This window comes from Lissotriton vulgaris, chromosome 4_1, assembly GCF_964263255.1.
Source record: "Lissotriton vulgaris chromosome 4_1, aLisVul1.2, whole genome shotgun sequence".
NCBI lineage: Eukaryota > Metazoa > Chordata > Amphibia > Caudata > Salamandridae > Lissotriton > Lissotriton vulgaris.
The window spans coordinates 304,447,374-304,469,552 of record NC_141691.1 but is presented as its reverse complement, the minus strand read 5'-3'; the positions used below and the strand labels follow the sequence as shown (position 1 = coordinate 304,469,552).

The following is a 22,179-nucleotide window of genomic DNA, read 5'->3' as shown; positions in this document are numbered from 1 at the left end:
ACCTTGCCCGGAGATGTTCCACCATCACAAGTAACGCAGTTTCCGTACTGTGCCCAGCACGGAATCCGTTTTGTGTGGGGTCGAGGGCATTGGTCCGAGTCAGATGTTCAGACAGGGCCGAATTGACGTGGGCTTCAGTGATCTTGGCTGGCCAGGGTAGCAGCGAGATGGGGCGATAGCTTTCAGGCTTAGAGGGGTCCAGGGTGGGCTTTTTAATAATCGGGGACACCACGGCTTGTTTCCACTTAGATGGTACAGTTCCCGATTCCAAGGAGAGATTGACAAGGGAGCATACAACTGTACGCCCCATAAAAGCTTGGTCTCGAAAGAGAGCAGGCCTTACTGGGTCAGATGGAGACCCAGATTTAACTTGCAACGCAAGTTTGTCAAAACCATCCAAGGTAAGGGGGGGGAAAACAAGCAGTGTAGTCTGATGGTGAACTCGATTAATACTTTCCACAGTGGACCCTATGCTAGGGAATGTCCTGTAAATGGCTTGGACCTTCCCCAAAAAGTACGAAGCAAGGGATTCACAATGGGAAAGGGAGCTTACGGTCGTAGTGGTAGTCCGCTTCGCCATAAGTTGTTTTACGGCCTTAAAAATAGCCTTTGACGGATTTGGGCTGTTCCGGAATTCGGTAGCATAGAAGGCCGCACGAGCCCGGCAGATAGCTCGATGGTAGAGCTTAACGGACCTGGTATATGCGGCTTTTAGATCAGCCGCATAGGTTTTCCTCCAGGCCCTCTCTGCTCGTCTACAGGCACCCTTTAGGGCCCGAAGTGCGCCATCGTACCAGGGACTGGACTCTCTAGAGTTGATTTTAGTTGATACAATAGGTATCAGAGAGTCCAAGGCCCTGGTGATCCAAGAACAGAAGAGGTCATACCCCTTTTCCACATCCGTCAAAAGGTCCAGCGGCTCCTCTAATAGAAGACGATGGAAGTCTTCTAACCTAAGCTTTTTCCAAGCCCTCTTCTGAACCCATCTAGCCGAAGAGATGGAAGGGGTGGCAGAGACAGGGCATAGAATGGACACCAAGAAGTGATCTGTCCACTCCACCGGAGAAACAGAAGTGATCTGGATCCCCGGCAGGTTGGTGAACAAGGGATCCAAAATATGCCCCCCCGAGTGGGTAGGCTGGGACACCATCTGAGGAAGTTGAAAGGCCTCTAGGTCAGAGGAGATGGAACGCACTGTCAAGCCTGAGAGGGTGTCGAAATGCAGGTTTAAATCACCCATGATAGAAAAGTTGGCACAATCTGCAGCCAGAGGGCCAACAATATCGGGGAAAGCATTTCTGAACGCCACCTCACTGCCGGGTGGACGGTAAACGACCATCCCGGAAAGGGTAAACTCCGGGCTGACAGAGACCTTGAACATGGCACTTTCACACCCAGAGATGTTTAGGGCGCTCCAGACGCAAGGGTAGATAGTTTTTACCACTAACGCGATACCCCCGCCCCTAGACAGCCTATTCAAGGTGTATATAGAATAGCCGGATGGGCAGGCTAGATTGGTAATAGCGGTATCAGCGTCCTGCAGCCATGTTTCCGTCATGGCGAGTACGTCAGGAGCTTCCTCCTCAATGAGGTCATAAATATGCTGATAATGTTTCAGCGCGGACCTGACATTTAGGTTCAGAATCTTCAAAGTAGTGGGGATGCCTATAATGCGGTGAGTCTCCGAGGAAACAGTCCTTGAGAGGGGGCGCGGGGAGTCTAGAGCCCACCCATTACAAAAGCAATGATAAGGGCCACGCAGTGGGTGTACCGGCGGAAGGGTGCAGCAGCGGCTTACCTGACCGATGGAAAGCAGGCAGTCCCGCGAGTACGTCAACATGGGAGAGCCGGGATAGAATGATGCTCCCTAGCCAGAGTACCGCAACGTCCAGCGCGTCCTCAGCGCGGACGGGCGCAGACTTTAGTCCTGAGGCCCTCAGGAGGCAAGGGGACTTCATCCCCAAACCAGGAGTGTGATAGGAAGAGCATTGTAAATGTAAATAGGTATTTGTAAAGTGAAAACTACTCATTCTTACGGGTCTCAAGGCACTGGGGGGCATTGTGGAAATTAAGTGAGCTATTGCCCAGAGTCACATGGCACTGAGCTGAGCTGCCGCCGGAGCTGGGAATGGAACTGTGAGGGCTGTGCTTCGAAGTCAGCTGTTGTGGCTGCTGCACAAAACACTCCATTGCATTTGCAGAGTGGTGAAGAAAGGGGGCGTGGCTTCCCAAGACCTCTCAGCAATCCCATCTGTGTAAAGCTCTGGAGGTAAGAAGAGGGCTATATTGGTCCCAAGGACCCTCAGCATCCAAGGGGACTTCATCCCCCAACCAGCAGTACACCAGGTGATGCGTTCACAGAGTGGTGAAAAAAAGGGTTTGGGCCTCAGTAATTTGTTGGTCTGCTTTTATTTTTATTTAATTTATTTATTAGAGAGAAGGGCTGCGTGGTTACCCTTCTCTGGCCGATATGGACCCCGGGGTCAAACCTTTTTTATATATTGTTTAGGAAAAGGGGAGGGACGTGCCCCCTCCTCAGGCCAATTTCGTCCCTGGGGACCCCATTCCCCATGGATCGGCCTTTATTTATATAAATAACAGAGAGAGGGGCCACGCAGGCCCTTTCCTTTGGTCGATTTCCGCCTCAGGAACCCCATCCCACACTGCTGGCTTTTATTTAAAGAAAAAGAGGAAGGGGCCTCATGGCCCCCCTGCCTAGGCCAATTTCAGCCCTGGGAACCCCATCCTCAGTGCCCAGTATGTATTTAACATGTTTAAACAAGTTTTGCCCCGGGGACTACATTCCCCAGGGCCTTGCCTCTCCATTGGGGACTGCAGGAGGAGACTCAATGTCCCTGTGGTCACTGCCTGTTCCCCGCCTTCTGCGTGAGCTGGCATTGCTTGGACACCCAGGGATCTGCTAAACATGCAGCTCTCTGAATTTCATAGAAATTTGTCAGCTTCCGTGCTCGGTTGACAGCAGGCAGTAAAACAGACACATGCTCAGCTTTAGGCAAGCAAGAGCATTTTTTCTGCTCTCACTTGATGTTAATTTCAATGGTGTTTTAAATTCTATTCCCTAACTACAACATCCTTGTATGTCATGAGTTTTCGTAGTATTTTAATGTTTTTTGTTTCATTTTTCTATCTATAATGGGTCTATGACATTTATTTTTATAGCCTTGCATTTTCTTTAGTGGAGTACTAATATGTGGGTTATTTCCTTTCATTTTTTATATCTGTGACAATGTCACAAAAACCGAGGATATGTAAAAAAAACAGAAAACAAAATGAGACATTTAATGACCACCAATGCATCTACAAATAATATGTAAAAGAAATCCATTCTGAACATTGCTCTACACATATTACTATATACATCCTTCTTTCAAAGAATGTTTAAACTCATACATGGAGCTTATTTATCAGCCCTTGTGTCGCTTTTACACCACCGGGGCATCACTTTTAGTGACAAGCCAGTGGTGCAAAAAATGTGCCATGTTCCAAACTATTTACAAAGTGACGCATGTAGGGAGATGCATTACTTTGTAAACCCCTGCTCCTCAATATACCTGTGCCAGGTATAATGTGTGCAAGGTGGGCATTCCCCCGCAGAAAGCCTTGTAGAAGTGGTGTATTGAAATCTATGAAATTTGAGTGCGCCACTTCTAGGACTCCTCTGCATCAATATCTTACGCCTGCCTCACAGCAGGAATAAGACTGATGCAGGTCCTTTAACATTGGGCTTGCCCCTCGTGGAAAGACACATTGCTGGAGTTGCATCTGTTTTCAGACACACTGCAGCAATGCGTCACTTTTGCACCTACAGATACGTTAGAAATACTAACGTATCTGTAAATCCTTGCAACATGATGCGTTATATAGTAAATATGACGCATCCATCGTGTCTCAAAGAGGGAGCATTGAAAAGTGTTGCATCGATGTTTTCACGCATTGATGCATCCTTTTCCATAAATAATGCCCTAAGTTTCTTTAAAAACCATCTTTCAGACCTATTTTCCTTTTTCGTGGGTTTTCGGGACATCGTGAAGAAGTTAAGAACCTTGAAAAACATGCCTTTTCCAAAAAGTCTAAACAACATATATCCACACATATTACAGGATTTTACAGTATTCTCTAAACTCATGTTTTTCTAAAGATTTTCTATAAAATCCATCTCTAAAAGCCATTTTCTGTTTTTGCTCTGAAACCGGAGATGTCAGTGACGTCCGTAATCACAATCCCCATGGACACGTCACAAAAAAGCAAAGCAAAAGCAGGAATTCAATAGCCACCACCACATTGAATAGTTATAACTATCCTACTGATTCTTACCAACACACTAGATAAATCACTATCTAATTAACTCTATAAAAACATTGATCAATACAACTCTATAACAGTCTTTATTGATGATTCACTCGCTTATGTGAGTGCATGCATACGTCTCTGAGTGGGTCTGTCACTGCATATATAAGTCTCTGAGTTGGTATCAAAGTAGACTCATGACTCTTTCAGTAAGTGTGTCACTGGCTGCCTAAGTCTATGAGTGCATCTCTCTGTCAGTGGATGCATGAGTGGAAGTATAAGTCTCTCAGTGCCTCTGTGAGTCAGTACATAATTGTCAGACTGCATCTGTGACTGATCCAATCAATGTCTCAGTGGGTGTGTGTGTGGAATTATAACTTTTTAAAGTGGGTCTGTGAGTCGAAGCATGAATGCACAAGAGAGTTTCTGACTGGGTGTGTGAGTGTCTGAATGGGTCTGTGAGTGGGTGTATGAGTCTCTGTGACTGGATCTTTGAGTTGGTGCATAAGTGTTTGAGTGGGTCTGTCTATCAGTGAGTGTCTCAGTGGAAGCAAATGTCTCACACAGGGTCTGTAAGTGAGTTATGAGTGACTGAGTGGGTCTGCACATGTGTGCATCACTCTCCAAATGACTCTGAAAGTGTGTGCATGAGTACCTAAATAGGTATATCAGTGGGTACATCAGTATCTGAATGGGTATGTGATTGATTATATAAGTGTGCAAGGGGGTATATGAATGGATGTATAAATGTCTGAGTGAACAAGGGAGTAGGTACATAGGTCTGTGACAGTCACCAGCTAGTGTGTACAAATATATATATATTTTATATTTTCACCAATATTCACAAAGACATGGCAATAGTCACAACATCCCCAAAACAGTACACGGGGCTTCACTGACAGTCGTGGCATCATCGCGAATATCTAGTGCAATAAAAAAATTATTTTTGGACACATAACTTGTTTTACTAATACCCCCCTTTCTCAAACATGGGGTTAGAGAACCTCTACTCTGATCGCTTATGTTATCTTTTTCAGAAATGTTCAGGCCTGAGAACCAATCCCCATCAACAAAATGGCGGCTGCAAATTTCTGTTCTGGTTCCGTCTAGCCAATCAGAGCATTCCTATTGTTGTGTGCATTCGTGATTACTCACAAAACCACTGCTTTGACATCAAATAGGCAAAAGACTCTTCCTTGAGCCAACATCTACCTTCATGACAAATTCGGTATAAGTCCGTTCAGCGGTTCAGGCTGTAGGTGTGCCTAATGGTTCCTAAGGGAATTATTATTACAAACACACCCTCATTTTGCACCCGAAATTCTTGGTCCCCACTGCACAGATAACCCCCAAACTTTACATGACAAAGAGAAAGTATCTTGTCACTTTTGGGGGAAGATTTCATGAAGATTGGACAAACGATGTCAAAGTTATGCCAAGTCAAGAAATGTTTTTCCTATGGAAACTTGTTCCTAGCTATAAGTACCTACTGGCGACTGCCAGTAGGTAATATTTGTGTGTGTGTGTGTGTGTGTGTGTGTGTGTGGGTGTGTGTGCGTGTGTGGGCGTGTGTGTGTGTGTGTAAACATATATATTTACATCTTTACATGTATTAAAATTAATTGAATTATAAGATTAGTTGAAATGTCATAAATAGTTCTTGATTATTGAATAGGCACATAAATTAAATAATTAAATATATACGAAATTAATCTGTTTACATTTAGATATATGTGTATATTCTTCTGTGTAGTTTGGAAGCAATGTTCTTTTTAGGGTTCAGAAATACTGTTACTTAAATATTTTATGTAAACGTTTCATCTTCTCATTAATATTATATGAACAATATTAATATCATTTAGATTGTTATTCCAAGTGCAGGGCACCATAAGAAGATGCTGGATGAGAACAATAGTTACATTATGACTTTATCGCATTATGCTGACTTTCAACGCTACATAGAACTCCGATTTTGAAGTCTCATAAGCTGTAGAAAAGATTTACAACACCATAAGAGAAGCTCTTTTAAGACATGAAAGGGTATGAATATCAGTGATAATATTCTCCTATGCGCAAACAATTTATCAGACTACCAGTTCAGAAGTATCTCTACTCTCATACTGGGATGAGGCCGGACACTACAAGAGGAGAAGTGTACATTTCTCAAATACTAAATTAAATTATATGGGTACAACATTTGCAGAGAGTCTGCCTACTGTGGCTATTTTCTCCGGGTCTAAACCACCATCACTGAGCCATTAAAATAGCTTGTGAAAATATAAAACACACAGGAATGGACTGAGAAAGCAGATAAGGCTACCAAGAATGTGATGCTGAAGGAATAACCAGTACAGAGAGGATATATTCTCAAATTGAATGTGAGGCAATGGCAATCAGATGTGTGTATTTCCATGTGTATGTCTATGGAAACTAGGTGTGTGTGGTGACTGTTCATAAGCCCTTGAACCAGCAATTTCAGGGCATATCACCGCATCAACCACAAGAACTGAAAAATAGGCGCTGCGGCTGCAAAAAATTGTGCTTTCTATTGCTTTTAGACTAAGGAGCATATTTCTCATGGTTTTGCCACGCACTTTTACCAAGCCACGCCAGGCCAATTTGCGTGGCCCTCTGTGGCTTGGTAAATATGGAGTAAAACAAGGCAGCACAAAACGCTGCCTTTCAATACTATGCCCCAGGGGGATGTTCCATTGGTAGAAGACAGATGTTCCGATGCATCCACCCATAGATTTTGGCGCATTCTCAGGTTTACCATTAGTGGTAGACCTGGTAATGCATTAAAATGCTACACCTCTCTAAGGGAGGCGTAAGGAAGACGCAATCAAGAGGATCAACACATTTGTGTCAAATACAGATTTAATCAATGTATTAACCAATGTGGTTCTAGATTTTTGAAGATGCACATCAGGATATGACAAGTTTTTGTGTCTTACAAATTTTGTCTGTCTCGATTATGCGGATCGTGATCCATCTATGATAATTGTTTTTGAGAATTATATGTGTTTTATGTATGAGGCAGAGACTGATGTAACTAGGTTAACTGTCTAGCCAGTACTAGATTTTTTAAAGGTGTAAGGAAATGTTAATTCATTTTTTCTAATAATAAAATATTTCTGTAATACATTATGTTGTTTTCTATAATTTAATGCACTGTGAATTATTGTATTCGTTGTATCATTTGACTGTGGGGTCCGGGGAATCTTGTTTTTCTTGATCAGTCCAACACAGTGCCTCGTCATTTCTAGGGCCAAGGATGTCTGCAAGTTGTAGTGCGTCTCTACGAGATAAAGAAAGATCTTCTGTAACATCTCATCGGAATACTAATGTAAATGCGACTGAGTATACTGCAAAAATGTCTCCGTTTAAGCAACTCTCCATGTTTCCAAAAGTAACAAAAAATTCCTGAAAGCTAAACGCAAGGGGAAAGAATTGTCTTGCAAAATGCATATACACTCGCACTTCTCTCTATTTTTAAGAATAATTACCTTAAGCCCTGTCTATATGTTTTTTTGTGGCAACTCAATATAGTGTGTCCTTGACTTTTAGAGAACTGAAAAATAATGAACACTATTAGCATCCTGTGATTCTCTACTCTTAGCAATGTATATATAGACTGGAAATCTAATACCTGGCACACACGATTTATTAAAAATATTGCTTCAATATCCTCTTCAAAATCCATCCTATTCATTAACAGGCCATCTGAGCAGAATGCACAGTTCTAGTCATAATAGTTCAAAACAATTGCACAAGAAATAGTTTAAAATGTGTTGTCAGTGGGCTTACCAATTTACTCTTGGGGCACAACATGCGATGTACAAGACATTGGATCGTTATACCCATTATGGTGGGTTTTTAAAAAAAATAAAAATTGTTTTGATAATGTTAGATTTCATCCATACACTACTTCAGGACACAGTTATATAATCCACAAAGGACCATAACACAAAGCATTAGAAAAGAAAAGGTCTTCAAACTTGAAATCCCAAATCTATGTAGCGGGGCCCTAGCTGCTGCAACTTTGTCTATCAAGGAAGAGTGCACCATGAGGAAAGTTATACTTGAAGGTGCGAGAAGGGTACATGCTCCCTAGACATACGCACCTTTGTGGCGGAATTGGAAATGTGGTCCACTGACTTGCAGCGCGGTTACCGCGTGTATTGTGGTCTCTGCGCCGGTGCCATCACTCTGTATTCATTGCCATTCTTCCCCTTGCTGCATTGGGTGCGGTTGGCGTCAAGGCATTGCTTTCTCACACTCTGACCAGACTTAAGGGTAGGTCCTCCAAGTCTGCATCAGGACACTAGCACACCCACAGCCCAGAATGGTAGACTGGCATCTCTGGAAGCAAATGCAGTGGGAAGGCGTGGCCTAGACTAGGCCACAAACATATTTCCAGTGTAGCTGTGACTGGGATGAAGTTCTGGTCACGTGCAGCCGGTGCACGTAAAAACCGAGGCACAAAAACAAAGCCATAGTTTTCAATTGTAAAATTAAGATACAGTCACTTAAAATGCCTGTGGTTTGAACAGGGAAATGGGAGCCATTAAAAGGATTGCCTCCCAAATTAGGAAACATTCATGTCAGATTCACCGAGGATAGGTGGCACTAAAACTGTATATGGATCTTTGTGAAACTCTAAATGCCCGTGGAAATTTGTCAGGGAAAGTCATGCAGAGGAGTTAGTAAAACATCTATTTTAATGCTTTCACTATTGTTCGCATCTACTATTAGATGCATTATGGTGCTCTGCACACTGTTTTCTATATACCCGGTATATTGTGCCGAGGTGCTTTATGGCCCCTCAAGAGAAGACAAAAACGGGGTGCAGGAATAAATAATTGTACAAGTTAATGCGAACATTCTTTCACCCTACTTAGGATGAACATGTCATTTGTTTGGACGAGTTTGCTACATAAAACGTTAATTTCTGCTCTACTGACATAGTTTAGTCATGTATTAGATATGATAACATCCCATTTTCTCTCATTTTGCAGCTTTTCATTACACACAATGATTCGTTTGAACAATGCGTGGTAACATCATGCATGTTCCCATTCGCTATTCATCTTTATCTTGGCGATCTGAAGTTTATAAATCCACTGTAGACCCATCTGTTCTTACATATGCTAATTTGCTCAGATCGTTTCCCCTGTGTCCTGACAAAACATTTAAAGACGTTTTAGGTACTGTGTGGGTTATGCAAATATCAATCCTTTTGAAGTTAATGCTCCACAAAGGTAAAATGGTATCAAATTCGTAAGTACAATTAAAACTCTCAATGAGATGTAGTTTATTAACAAGTCTGAGACCATTATTATTATCCATGTTGGTCAAACTTCTCATTGAGATTGCTACTTTACTGTAACAACGGCATATACCTCAAAAAGGGGCTAGGTGTAATTCCTCTTCAACCATCAGCTTCCATTTGACTATAAACATGTTTTTTTTAAAACATATATTTATTTGATTTTGTCAATATTAAATATCAAATTTTTTTCAATAAAATGTAGCTTTATTCGAGGTAAAGAAACTCATAAAGCATAAATACAGACATGATAATAATTAAAATAATAACCCCTCCCCCCCCCACCCTCCGGAACAGACAAGTAGACATACACTAAATTCTATACAAGATCAGCAAGTCCCCACTTTGGCAATTTCGTAACATTTACGTTAGCATTTAAGGCATTTACTATAAACATTATTCAAAACAGTATGTACCTAAAGAGAATGTACCTAAAGAGAATGAACATCATAGAATATGAAGTAAAATATTATTCAGGGCTTGACATAAACAAATTTACAAAAGAGTTTACATATTTACTATACAGATTAAACAAAACCATGTAACGCCAAAGGAGAGTGCTCATCCCGAATCATACTTACTATTTTTGGGCTTGACACCAATCCATTAAGGGGGCCCAAATTCTCAACCCCCATTTGCGTCTCTTCTTACCCTTTCTTTTATAAATGGCAATATCTAGATTGAAGATAGCTAATAGCCTCGCAAGCATTTGCTGAAACGAAGGAGCAATCGGATCCAGCCAAGCCAAGGCTATGCAGATCCTTAACACAGCCATGGCAATAAAAATGAATTTCGCCCCAAATCCGGTAAGACTGGAATCTAATGCCCCTAATAAGATTGTTTCATCAGACAAACTAACGGATCTTTTTAATACAACTGAAAGGAATTTCTCGATCTCATGTTTAAGCAGGAATAATCCGTTACATGTGGAGAAAATATGTACACAATCGGCCATAGATAGTTGACATCTAGGGCGACATGTCCCTTTACCAGACCCCCATTTGGTAATTTTATCTGGAGTGTTGTATACAAAGAAGCACGTTTAATAAAATTGCGCCTGCAGTTTAGTGGACATGAGACATGTTTGTGACATTGAGTAAGTTTTGTGGAATTCATCCAAAGCTATCCCTATTTTCCCCTGCCACTTCTGGGCAGTTTTCTCCATATCATCTGGAAACAACATATTCACCTGGGAGTATATCCCCCAATGGTGTTTTTATTACTACGGATTAGCGTTTCTACTAGTTTCGTTTTCTCTGGCATAGCCCCTCCCGCCGCTCTTCGAATAATATAATCTCGGATTTGGAGATATTTTAAAAAATCCCTCCTGTCCAACTGAAATTTTTTTCTTAATTCTTCAAACGATAACATCCCCAGAGTTGAGAAGAGGCTCCCCAAACGTGTGATTCCAGTCGTATCACATTTCTTCATTCACTTGTCTCTAAAGATCTCTGGTTGGTCGGGGTTATCCCATAAAGGTATGTAGGATGAGACTCGCCCAATGCCCAAAATTTTCCTCAATGCTTTCCATGTTTTAAAACCACTAAATAATGTCTTGAATTTGACTTTCTTATGGTAGCTGTCGTGGAGATGTCGCCATAGATAGCCGAGTATTTGATTTCCTATGATTAGTTAAAATATAGAAGGCTGGACGTCCCCAGAACCCCCCTCATCCCTTATATTTTGCAGCAATTCTTGATTATAGAGCAGGACAGAAGCCCAATAATAAGCTTTAAGGTTTGGAAGAGCAAGCCCGCCTCTTTCTTTTGTAACGGTCAGAAATGTATAGGCACGCCGGGGTTGTGCATAGGCCCAAATGAAGCTAGAAAAAGTATGTTCCATTGTTTTAAAGCATTGATTGGGGAATTCTAAACAGATAGCTCTAAATAGATAGAGCATTTTAGGGGGAAAAAATGTCAAAGCGTTAGCCCCACCTATTAGAGAGAAATGTAAGTTGTCTAACCGCCGCAGATCCTTTTGCATGGCATCCAGCATTGGTTTCACATTTAATTCCACCAAACACTTGAGTTTAGATGTGATGGAGTGCCCAGGTACGTCGCCTCACTGACGACCAAAGGGTCGTTCATCTCTATTTCCTTATTCAGAACGATCTGAGTCTTCCTCTGATTGAGTGCATATCCCGAAATCACTCCAAATTTATTCGCCTCACTGGTAATAGCAGACAAAGCAGTTTTCGGGTTTGTGGTCACAATTGCTATGTCGTCAGTGTAAGCCAAGGTTTTCGTGGTGTAACCCTGTGATATAATTGGCTCTATCTCACTATTCCTTTCCAGTCTGTGAATATACGGATCAAGATACAGTGCAAAAAGTAGGGGGGAGCATGGACACCCCTGCCGGGTTCCTCTGTTATAATTAATTCCTTTGTAAGACTACCATTCACCATTACTATAGCCCTGGGGTTGACATATAGTTTTTGTACTGCTTGAAATAAACCCCATAGGAATACCCACCGAGACATGGCAGACCACAAAAATTGCCAGGAGACCCTATCGAAGGCCTTCTCGGCGTCGAGAAGAACAAACGCCATAGGGTCTCCTGCAACTTCCGAATGGTCAAATAGGGTAATCACTCTTTGAATGTGATAAACCATAGATCTTCAAGGCACAAAGCCATGCTGGTAGTTGGCTTTAACTTTGTAAATGATATGGGAAATTCGATTTGCTAGAAGCTTTGAAAAGATTTTGGAGTCTGCATTGATGAGTGTGATCGGCCGGTAAGAGCTTAGCTGTTCTGGTGGTTTATTTTTTTTAGGAAAGATTACTGTCTTTGTGCTGGACCATGACTTGGGGGGATGGCCACCTTTGAAAATATGGATAAATAAATTCAGTAAGATACCTTTCACTTGGTCCAAAAATCTTTTTGAAAATTCGGATGGTAAGCTATCTAAACCTGATGCTTTTCCTCTCGGTAAGTTCTTAATTATAGTCACGATTTCTTATATATTTGGATTTTCTTCCAGTATATTTTGATCTGTTTGGCTCAACCTAACGAGATCACTACTATCTAGATAATTTTGGATCTCTGTAGCATTTCCTCCCCCCTCCTCCGTGTAAAGGGTACTATAAAATTGCCAAAAAGCCTCTCTAACCAATTCTGGGTCAGTAATTAGGCCTTTCACTGGGTCCGCTGTTTCCCGAATCAGGTTACCTGAAGCCTGCTGTCTCATACTGACAGCTAGCTGGTGGCCAACCTGCTTGTTTATGGTTTATCAATCTCTTCGATTCCTAAGTTCCCCATAGTTGCACTTGTTAATCCTTCCTCTGCCAACCTGAATACTCCCTGCAGCTCCCTCATTGTCTCTTTGGCGATTGTATTCGCATTTAATGAAAATTGCAGCATTTCACCGCAAATCCCTGCTTTTAGGGCATCCCACACAACTTTGATAGAAACACTCCTCAGATTATCTTTTAAAAAATTAGGAATCCATTCTTGCACATGAACACAATACAGGTGGTCCGAGAGCAGCGATTTCTCAAAAGTCCAAGAACTTGGACTTGGGTACCCTTGTGCTAAAGTTAGTGTACCGATTAGAGGATTATGATCTGAGAGAATTCTGGGTAATTTTAAGATTTGGGACTTAGATTTTAATGAATTGGAGATAAAAAAAATAATCTATTCGGATGTGCGTGTGATGAGGATTAGAAAAAAATGTATAACCAGGGTCATTAGTATTGGAGCTTTGCGACACATCAATAAGCCCGTGAGTATGGCACAAGCGTTTTATAGCCTTAAAAACTTTGAGGTTGCGACCTTTGTACACCCAATCCTCCTTAATGGACCAGTCGCTAGGTAGATTAATATTGAAATCCCTGTACATCAATAACGGTAAAGGCCAATATGAGAGTTCATTAGAAATATCATTAAAGACAGAAGGGTCATCCGTATTGCTCCCATATTTGGCACAGATCGTAATCTTCTGCCCCCGTCTTTCCTGACAATCAGTGACAGTGATCGAATTTGTCACTCTTACTGAAGGGTAAAGGTATATCCTGTAACCTTCGCTAAGATGGAAACACCCCGGACCCGAGCCCCTTGTGTTGTTGCACATACCAGTTTATAGCCAAGTGATCTTCGAAGATATGTTTGAGAGCACTCAATGTGGGTTTCCTGTAGACAGACAACGTTGGCACCTAAAGATTGCAGACCTATGGCTACATTTTGCTGTTTCTTTACATCATTTAGGCCACAAATATTTAAAGATAACACCCTTAGTGCCCCCATTTTTTATATTCCTTTTTCCCCAGTTTGCTTGCTCTGGGTTTAACACCACTCCCACCTCGTGCCAAATTTTGAAGGTTCCTACATACCAGAAACCCCACTTTTGCTAGCTCTTGTGTCTACTTGTATTGAAAACTAGCCTGACCTGCATCACTTTCCCGCCCACCGCCCCACCCACCCTACACCCTCCACCTATACTGGAGGTCACCTGGCCAGCCTGGGCCAGGGGTGTGACGTCTGTCCTACATTACCCCAGTGAGTCCGCTGAGGCAACTCCCCTAGATTATGCTTATCATAGAAACTCCCAAAACAAAAAAAATACTGAACAAACATATTTAAGTAATGCAAAACTGTACCTAAAAACCTGCGAAAGAAAAAAAAACATTCTGCAACCCTGCTCATACATTCCCTGCCGTAACGCTCTTGTACAACACACGCTCACATTGCATGTCATTTAGCTAAGATATCCTAGACCCCATTTTACATCTTCTCTTTCCCTCTTTTTTTCCTTTTGTTTTCCCCCTTTACTTATGTCCCAATATTTCTTCCAAATACTTTTTGGCCTGTATTTCGGAGATGAAGCTACGAGTGTTCCCTTGGTGAACAATTTTCAGTCTTGCAGGATTCTGCAGATTCACTGTAGCCCCAAGTTTTTGAAAGGGATCAAAAAAGTGTCTTAGCCTCCACCTACGCTCGATTGTGGCATGTGCGAAATCAGGCCGAGTAAAAAAAATAATTCCATCATATATTCTCTTGTTTGTGGGCCTGGCGAGGTCATACAACGTTTGTCACAGCAGAAAGATGCTGATAAACAGCAGCAAACACGGGGGGGTGACTGCGTTGAGGAGTTTCGTTTGACAGGAGTTAAAGGAAATCTATGTGCTCTCTGGATTTCCTTTTCCCAGTCCCATGATTGTAGTTCGGGGAATGCTCCCCTAGGAAAAGAGACCATGAACTTCCTACGGTCGTCCTTCTCAACACCCTCTGGAATCCCCAGGAAGCAGAGGTTGTTCCGCCTTTGCCGGTTTTACTGCTCCTCCAGTTTCCACAGGTAGTCTTTTATCGTACCCTCATGCTGCTCTGTTTTGATTTTGAGTGAAATAACATCCTTCTCCAGTTGTTCAGTTCAATCATCTACCGCTGACATACAGTCAGCAATTTCGGAGTAGGTTTTTCCCACTTTTCTCACTGCGCCTTATATTTTTTTAGCTTCCAGACGGGATCTGCAGCTGTCTGTTTTAACTTTGGCTTGAAAGTTTTTAATAGATTGCAAAATGTCCATTAAAGCGGGTTTGTCCTTTTGGCCCCACCAGGCAGCACCCGTATCAATAGTGGTTTGATTGCCTCTTGAAATTCCTGAGGCGTTAGAGCATAGTGTTAATGATGTGTCATTATAATCCCATTTCAACTCAGTATCCTCCCTGTCTGAGATCTCATTTATCCTTTTGTAATGATCTCTCATTTTCCTCTTCTGAGCTTTTTTAGGGCGATGTTTGTGGCTCTGTACTTCTGACTTAGAGCTGTTACTCCATTTACTTTCTTCTTCGCCACTCGACAGAGAGATGCTCACATCAGATAATTCGGATTTGTCTGTGAGAGAGTAGAATTGATCCTGATTATCTGGGGGATCTTGGCTTGAAACCATACTGGGTGGTGTCAGGGTCCAGAGGTGATACTGCGGCCACAGAGCCGACTATCTCCTTAATATTGGAGTTTCCGATGGGGGAGCATTGTAATTATTGCCCTTGTCATTGTCCAAAGCAGTGCTTACTAAATAAATATGAGATGCATATCCACTTGTGATTGTAGGGGTGGGGGAGGGGGAGGCTCAGAGCACGGAGAAGCTTTAAGCAATGAAGCGTTGGATATGCCCGGAGTAGGGTGCTCTGTAATTTCGCCTATCTTTAGCTCGGGCATCGCAGCAGTTACATCCAAACACCCCCCACCCCCCATTTTGGGGTTGCTTTCCTCCCCCCTCGTAGTTGCCCCTGCACTAAAGCTACTAGTAATCAGTGGTTGCCCACAGTCATTCTCCTTTGTGATGCGGGCGAGTGTTCTTTTTGCAGAGATATTGCTTGCAGTTTCGCTCCCCCCAGGACTTTTCTCGGTACTTTCACCTCCGTCTTTTTTCCCACCGTTTTTGTCACCCCGCACCGACCCTTAGCCCCTTTAAGCTCGGGTTTCCTTTGCCATAAGGCCATCAGGGTAGAGTTTCCCAGTATGGTATTTGCAGCGCTTTTAATTTTTGAGGTGCGGCCCCCCCCCTTGTTAGCCATCCTTACTTGAATGTCCTGGAAGGAAAGAAGGATCTGTAGCGAAGAAGCGCTGGTGCAGAGAAAGGGTTGCTGGTTCTTCAATGCTGGCGATCTTGACTCTCCGCTCTGTATTCTTTGATACTCGGGACACCGCCGCCAGATTTGCGGCTCTTTGATGACCCCTACACATCTTCCTGTTACAGGGGAAGCGTTTTGGGATTCATTATTCAACATCACTGAATGGCGGCATCTCCTTTGCGCCTCACCGCACTTCATCATGAGTTGCTGGATTCTCCGGTCTCGCACGTCAGACCGTGAGATGCGCAGGGCAGTGTTGATCCGAGATGCCTGAGCCCGTTCGTCGTCCTCGCGGCTGGAAGGATGTTTCTACCCCGACTGATGCTGCCAGTGCCAGATCAGGTAGAAAAATAGCAGTTTTGCTTGAAGTTTAGCTAGAGGGATTTGCAGCATGTTTATACAAGTTTCCGTGCCAATTTCTTTATGTAGTCTGAGGCTTCCGTGCACAGAAGGGCGAACCCTTTGTCGCAGGCCTTGCTGAGGCCTGTATTCATCAAGATGGCTTCTGCTAATGCTAACCCATTGCTGTCAATTTACAACACTGGAAGTCTCAAGGGTATTGGCCCTCGGTTCCATCGTAGTTCATTTAGAAGTGTCCTTAAATTGTAAAATTTTTACTTGTTTCCTATAGAAAGTCAAAGGTAACCTGCGCCTGTGTTTAGACACTGCACGCGTCTCCCGTGGGTCTCCTACATCCTAAACTTTGGTTATTATGAATAGCCCCAGGGATTCCACAGGCCCCAGGCCTGCTTTCTAACTCTCACGTGGTTCTTATACCTCTATTTTAGTATATGGTTTGTAAGGCCCGTTGTGTAAAACGTATACTATTGTATGCTAATTAAGTTCCTTGTATTGTACTTTTACCTCTGATCTCATAAAGAGTACAGAGGGGTTGCGTTTAGAATAAATACATATATATTTGATATATACCTTGTGTGGTGTGCTTTCATTTGTTACTCAAGGGATAATAATTGGTAAAACAACTAGCGTAATTCTCTCTCTGAGGTCTTAGCCTGAAGACTGCTCGCCATTGGTACCCCTAGGATAGCTTTCTATAAGGTTGACTTTTCAACCACCATCAATAACGGTCGATTAGACTGGTGCAAGGTGCCCACTAGAACTAGTGGACTTCATATGCCAGGCTAACTTCTCACAATATATGACTTCCAAGAAGGGTCTTAATGCACAGAATATCTCTGGCCATAGCTGGTATAATGCCTTGCATAATCTACTGCAATACTATCCACACAAGCCTGTCAACAAAACTGCTAATCTACCTTGAAAATAACAAAAAAAACATGTAGTTTACACCATATGTGAACTAAATCGTGCTGACTGCATTATCTCGGCGCTAAATCTCTAGCTGGTTTCTGTTGTGCAAAATAAGGAATTTAAAGACAAGGTGTGTGGTCCTCAAAGCACTACAATGAAGCAGCTAGAGTTGCCTTAAGATGGTCCTCTTGCCCCATCAGTTGACTAGACACTAACATTTTGTAGCCTATAAACTTCTCGCCATGACCACTCAACATACAAGAATCCCATGTTTGGCACTACCTTCCCCTACATCACTGACTTAAAGAAGCCTTCAGCATCTTTACCCAATAGACTGAAAACAAACTTGTTTCACTTGGCCTTTAACCCCGCCACCTCATAAAAAACCCCGGAAGCAGAGATCCAATAGCCATCACTACTCCTCTCCCATTCCAGCGCTCCAAAACACCCAGGAAGAGGTACGAAGAACGGAAATCCCAATTACAGATACAATGTGAACCCCCAATTACCATGGTTATATTTGTATTGAAGGCGGTCGTGCTGATTTGAATATACAAGTTGGTCGTGCTGATTTTGGATGTAGAAGATAATCGTGCTGATTTCAGTATTATAGGCGATCTTGCTGATGTTGTCTAGTTTCAAGGTCATCATGCTGGCTTCGAAACTGAAGGCGATCCTGCTAATGTCAATGATCGATATTTGGATGCTGTGTTGTGGATATCAGGAGTCAGTCATCCTGGTGTTGCGACGGTCGCAGGCGATCGAGGTGATTCGTTAACGTACTGTTTCCACGTTTTTCTGTCAATATCACAGATGATCGAACTGATGAGATCAATAGAGGAAAAAAGGAATAATTTTAATAATAAAAAACATATGAAAGGTTTTAACTACGCGGGCCGCTCTTAGGGGTTACAACGAAAAAACCTCTAATTCCAAGGAAAAATAAGATAATTTAGATGTTGCTAAAAAAATACTTTTTTGTATTATTTCATGAGAGAGCGTAGGCGTGTGGGCGACCTAGAAGATTCTGAAAGCAAAAATATTTCTGTTTGTTGGAGAGGTATCACGTTCACTTTTCTCAGAATTAAAATCAAATGAACATTAATTGGGCGAAGTATTATGTTATCAAATAAAGCCTGAAACTCCTACTCAAAAGCAGAATAACCAGAAAAAATCACACGGGTATTTATAATATTAGCAATAATTGTTATTATTATTACAATGATTCTCATTCTATTTTTCGTATTCTGTACTCTCCTTACCGTAATCTATTACAGCGGTAATATTGTCTGTTTGAGCTCTGTTCTTTATTTTACCCAGTTCCTATGATGAGATGCGTCTTTGCGCGTGTACGCATTGGTGCGCTGGCTGCGTGCTTGTGCGTGTTGCGTGTGCGCGCGCTCACTTTGGTGTGTTTACATGTTATTAGAATAAATGTAGGTGCCTTTTTTACTGTCATGAAGCATTGTCACTCACATTTTTACATTTCTGGTATATTGGGCCAACGTTTTCAAACAGATTCGAGAATGCCGGGAAGGCACACTTAAACAAGAGACACCAGTTGAACGTTTTCTTCAGGTTTTTTTTGCGGTGAAAAGGTAAATTCCTGCTGCCGGTGCAATGTAGCTGCTTTTCAGCACCATTTCATCATTTGAAGGTTTGGAGTATTTACAAAAGTCATAAAGCGTACAAGTACAGCAGCTGCCCTGCCACATCATCCAAAATCAGTCAGTTTCTTGGAATAATTTAACACGTGTGCTGTGCACGTTGATTTACATTGTTTACAATGGATCTACACCACAGCCTCGTTCCCCGATTTGTATTTGCATTTAAATTCATTAAATCACTGGGCTGAATACAGACCATAAACAAAGATTGATCACAATTATAACGAAAAAGGTTGAGGCATTCAGTGGGAGCCGCGGACCGTTTTAACCCTCTTACCACATGCTCTTTTAGACATAACTCGTTAGTTGTCAAAACACAAAAAAAACATAAAAGGCAGAACTGTGTGGCGCAAATTTTGCGTCTGTCTGTTCGTCTCATGGCGTCTTTTGGGGCTATTTTGCGCGCATTTCGTGAGTGACACTGCTACGTCTTGAGAAAGGTAATGATACTGCCGTTCTCGTCCCAAGACTCATTTTTAGAAAACGAAATGACGGTGCGCTGGACGTGCAGACCTAGGAGGTGCGTTTAAATTAGCACGAACTCAGAGAGGCTTTAAGAATCACTCTGATGTCTGTTTCTATAGGGAGGTAACTCTTTAGTGAAAATAACCCCGAACATTTGAAAAAATAACCCCCTAAATTGGATAAAATAACCAAAATTATGGAGGGATATCCTAATTCACTGTAAGAACTGCATAGATATTGAATTTTAGAACGGTGCCGTTTGTTCAGCCAAGTAACCAAAACATCGATCCTAAATAAGATGGAAAGTGTGTCATAAATTAGCAATGTTAGGTTACGTTTGTACTGAAAGTGGCTCCAGAGTGGAGCTGTTCGGAATTGGCGATCTGCTTGTGTAGCACGTGCCTCGTTTCCCAATTGTTATTGTTCTGTTTGAGGTGCCACCGTGCCAATAAACTTTGAACTTGAACTTCTTGTGAAACTCAGTGCCCCGCGAGGTCTCTGTTAGGGCGAGGGTTCGTCTGAACCTTCCCCGCCACAATGGCGCAGAGGAGGCCACGGAGAACGCTCTGCTTCTTGTCTAGAAAGCGCCTTTTCTTGTCTAGGGTTGCTGATTTATTTGCTCGGAAAACAAAAGTAGAACAGCCTGCCCGGCACACACGCCAAGAAAACGAAAAGGGAGCTTTGAAGCCGTTTATAATCAGCACGCATGCTGCGCGTTCACCGCGCTTTTTGAGGGACGCTGTGACGTTGTTGGTTTTACACAGCCAATTGAACCAAAAGTGTGGGATTTCGGGTCATGTGGCGTTAATGTCACGACGCTGTGTTAATGTCATGGTACAAACGTGCGAAGCACCTTGAGATGCATCGAAGGCACAGCTGAAGTGATGAGGGGTCGAGCAAATCGTTCGTTCAAATCAGATCCGGTCCATTCGCGATCAGTGTATGAGGCGCTAAACGCTCAAACCAAGTCGAGCTCACCCGGCCTCTCGTGGTTCTAAGGTCGATAAACGGTGTGACATCATGTAAAGGACAAAAATAGCGCTATATGGTATTTATAGTGCTACGAACTAGTGCACCGACCGGATGGCCAGTGCACTAAACACTCGCCGCTGACGACATGCAGTGTTCTGGACGTTAAGAGTTAAAATGCTCTATATATAAGAAGCCTCGGCACTTAACCCTTTAGGAGAAGCAACTTGCTTACCATGAATTGCGTATTATGACCGCGTTTCGCTACGATATTTATAAACTCAGAAGTGCGGTATATATGGCCATATAGTTATTAATATTACACCTATGCACCAATGACACTTAAAGTAGAAAGAAGTGTCCTTGGAGCTAGTGGTGACAGCAGTACACTGGAGACTAGCAGGCATGTTGACCAGGGCGGCTCGGATTTGCCCTTCTCCCTTAAAAAAATCTCTGTGCACCTCAGTGTCAGTTTATTTCATGCAGGGGAGAGGTGTGAGCGATTATGGTGCAGTGGAACCAGGTTCGAGTCTCGGCATCGGCTCAGCTTCCTTTAATTCTGGGCTAATCACGTAACCTCCCCGCACCTATCAAAAAATAAATGTGTCCTTGTGTAATGAAACTGGTGCTCATGTAAAGCGCTCCAATACCTTCCGGTCCAGTTCGCACTGTGTAAATCTGCAACAACAAAAAATTACTACCTCTCCATACCGACCAGCTCCCGTTGCACCACTTCCGGAGAAACGAGGGAAAGTCCGCCAATAATTTTTTCAGCTCCTATATCCAAATACAGGAGTCACAGGCCCCGGTGTGCAGGGCACTGGGCTGCTGCTGTGCATGCTTTCAAAAGAAACCTATGTAATTTACCGTTGCTGACGCATCCACTGGTGTTTCCATCATTTATGGAATTATGCTATTTGGACGCAAAATAGCAGCTTTTGCTGATAAATTGAACGAGAAGGAAGTCGCTGAAGCCCAAGAGGCGAAAGATTCAGCAATTGATGCCCTCGATCCGGCAATCACAGACGAGACCCAAGTACAGTGACGGTTCGAGGGACGCCATTTCATGTTTGATGCCCAGAGAAACACCGTTGTCATGGTACTCGAATCACATTACCGGGAGAAGCCTCACCTTCACCACGAGGCGAAGAAGCGCTTAGACTATCATGTCAACCTGCAGCACGTGAAGTCCCGCCGGTACCAAGGTGAAGCTGGCATGTTGAAATGGGTGGAGAAAAACGTTACCAGAATGTCTCTGCGCAATAGAAGAAAGGGAGTATAGTAAAGTGCATTTCGGATATCAAGGCGCTATCCCAGACTGTATAAGCCATCTTGTAAACATGAGTCTTCACACCTCATGTGAGAGAGGTACTTGACTTGATCTGTTCAGATACCGTGCCATATAATAATCTAATATATATATATTTATACACCAGAGAAATAAAAAGAAACATGATGATGATTTACCCTGAACCTTCGATTATAGAAGGAGGACGGCACGAGTCACCCGGCCACGTGCAAAGGCGATGGTATGTATGCTCATTATTTGGGCTCCATTGAGAAGGCTCATCCCACTTCCGGTTGTCCGAGTCGGGTG

The 22,179-nt window shown here is 42.8% G+C and overlaps 1 pseudogene; it reads left to right on the top strand.

The window, feature by feature from the left end:
* Positions 1-21,908, top strand: part of LOC147718677 (ATP synthase peripheral stalk subunit b, mitochondrial pseudogene) — a 33,873-nt pseudogene extending 11,965 nt beyond the window's left edge.
* Positions 21,909-22,179: the final 271 nt, after the last annotated feature.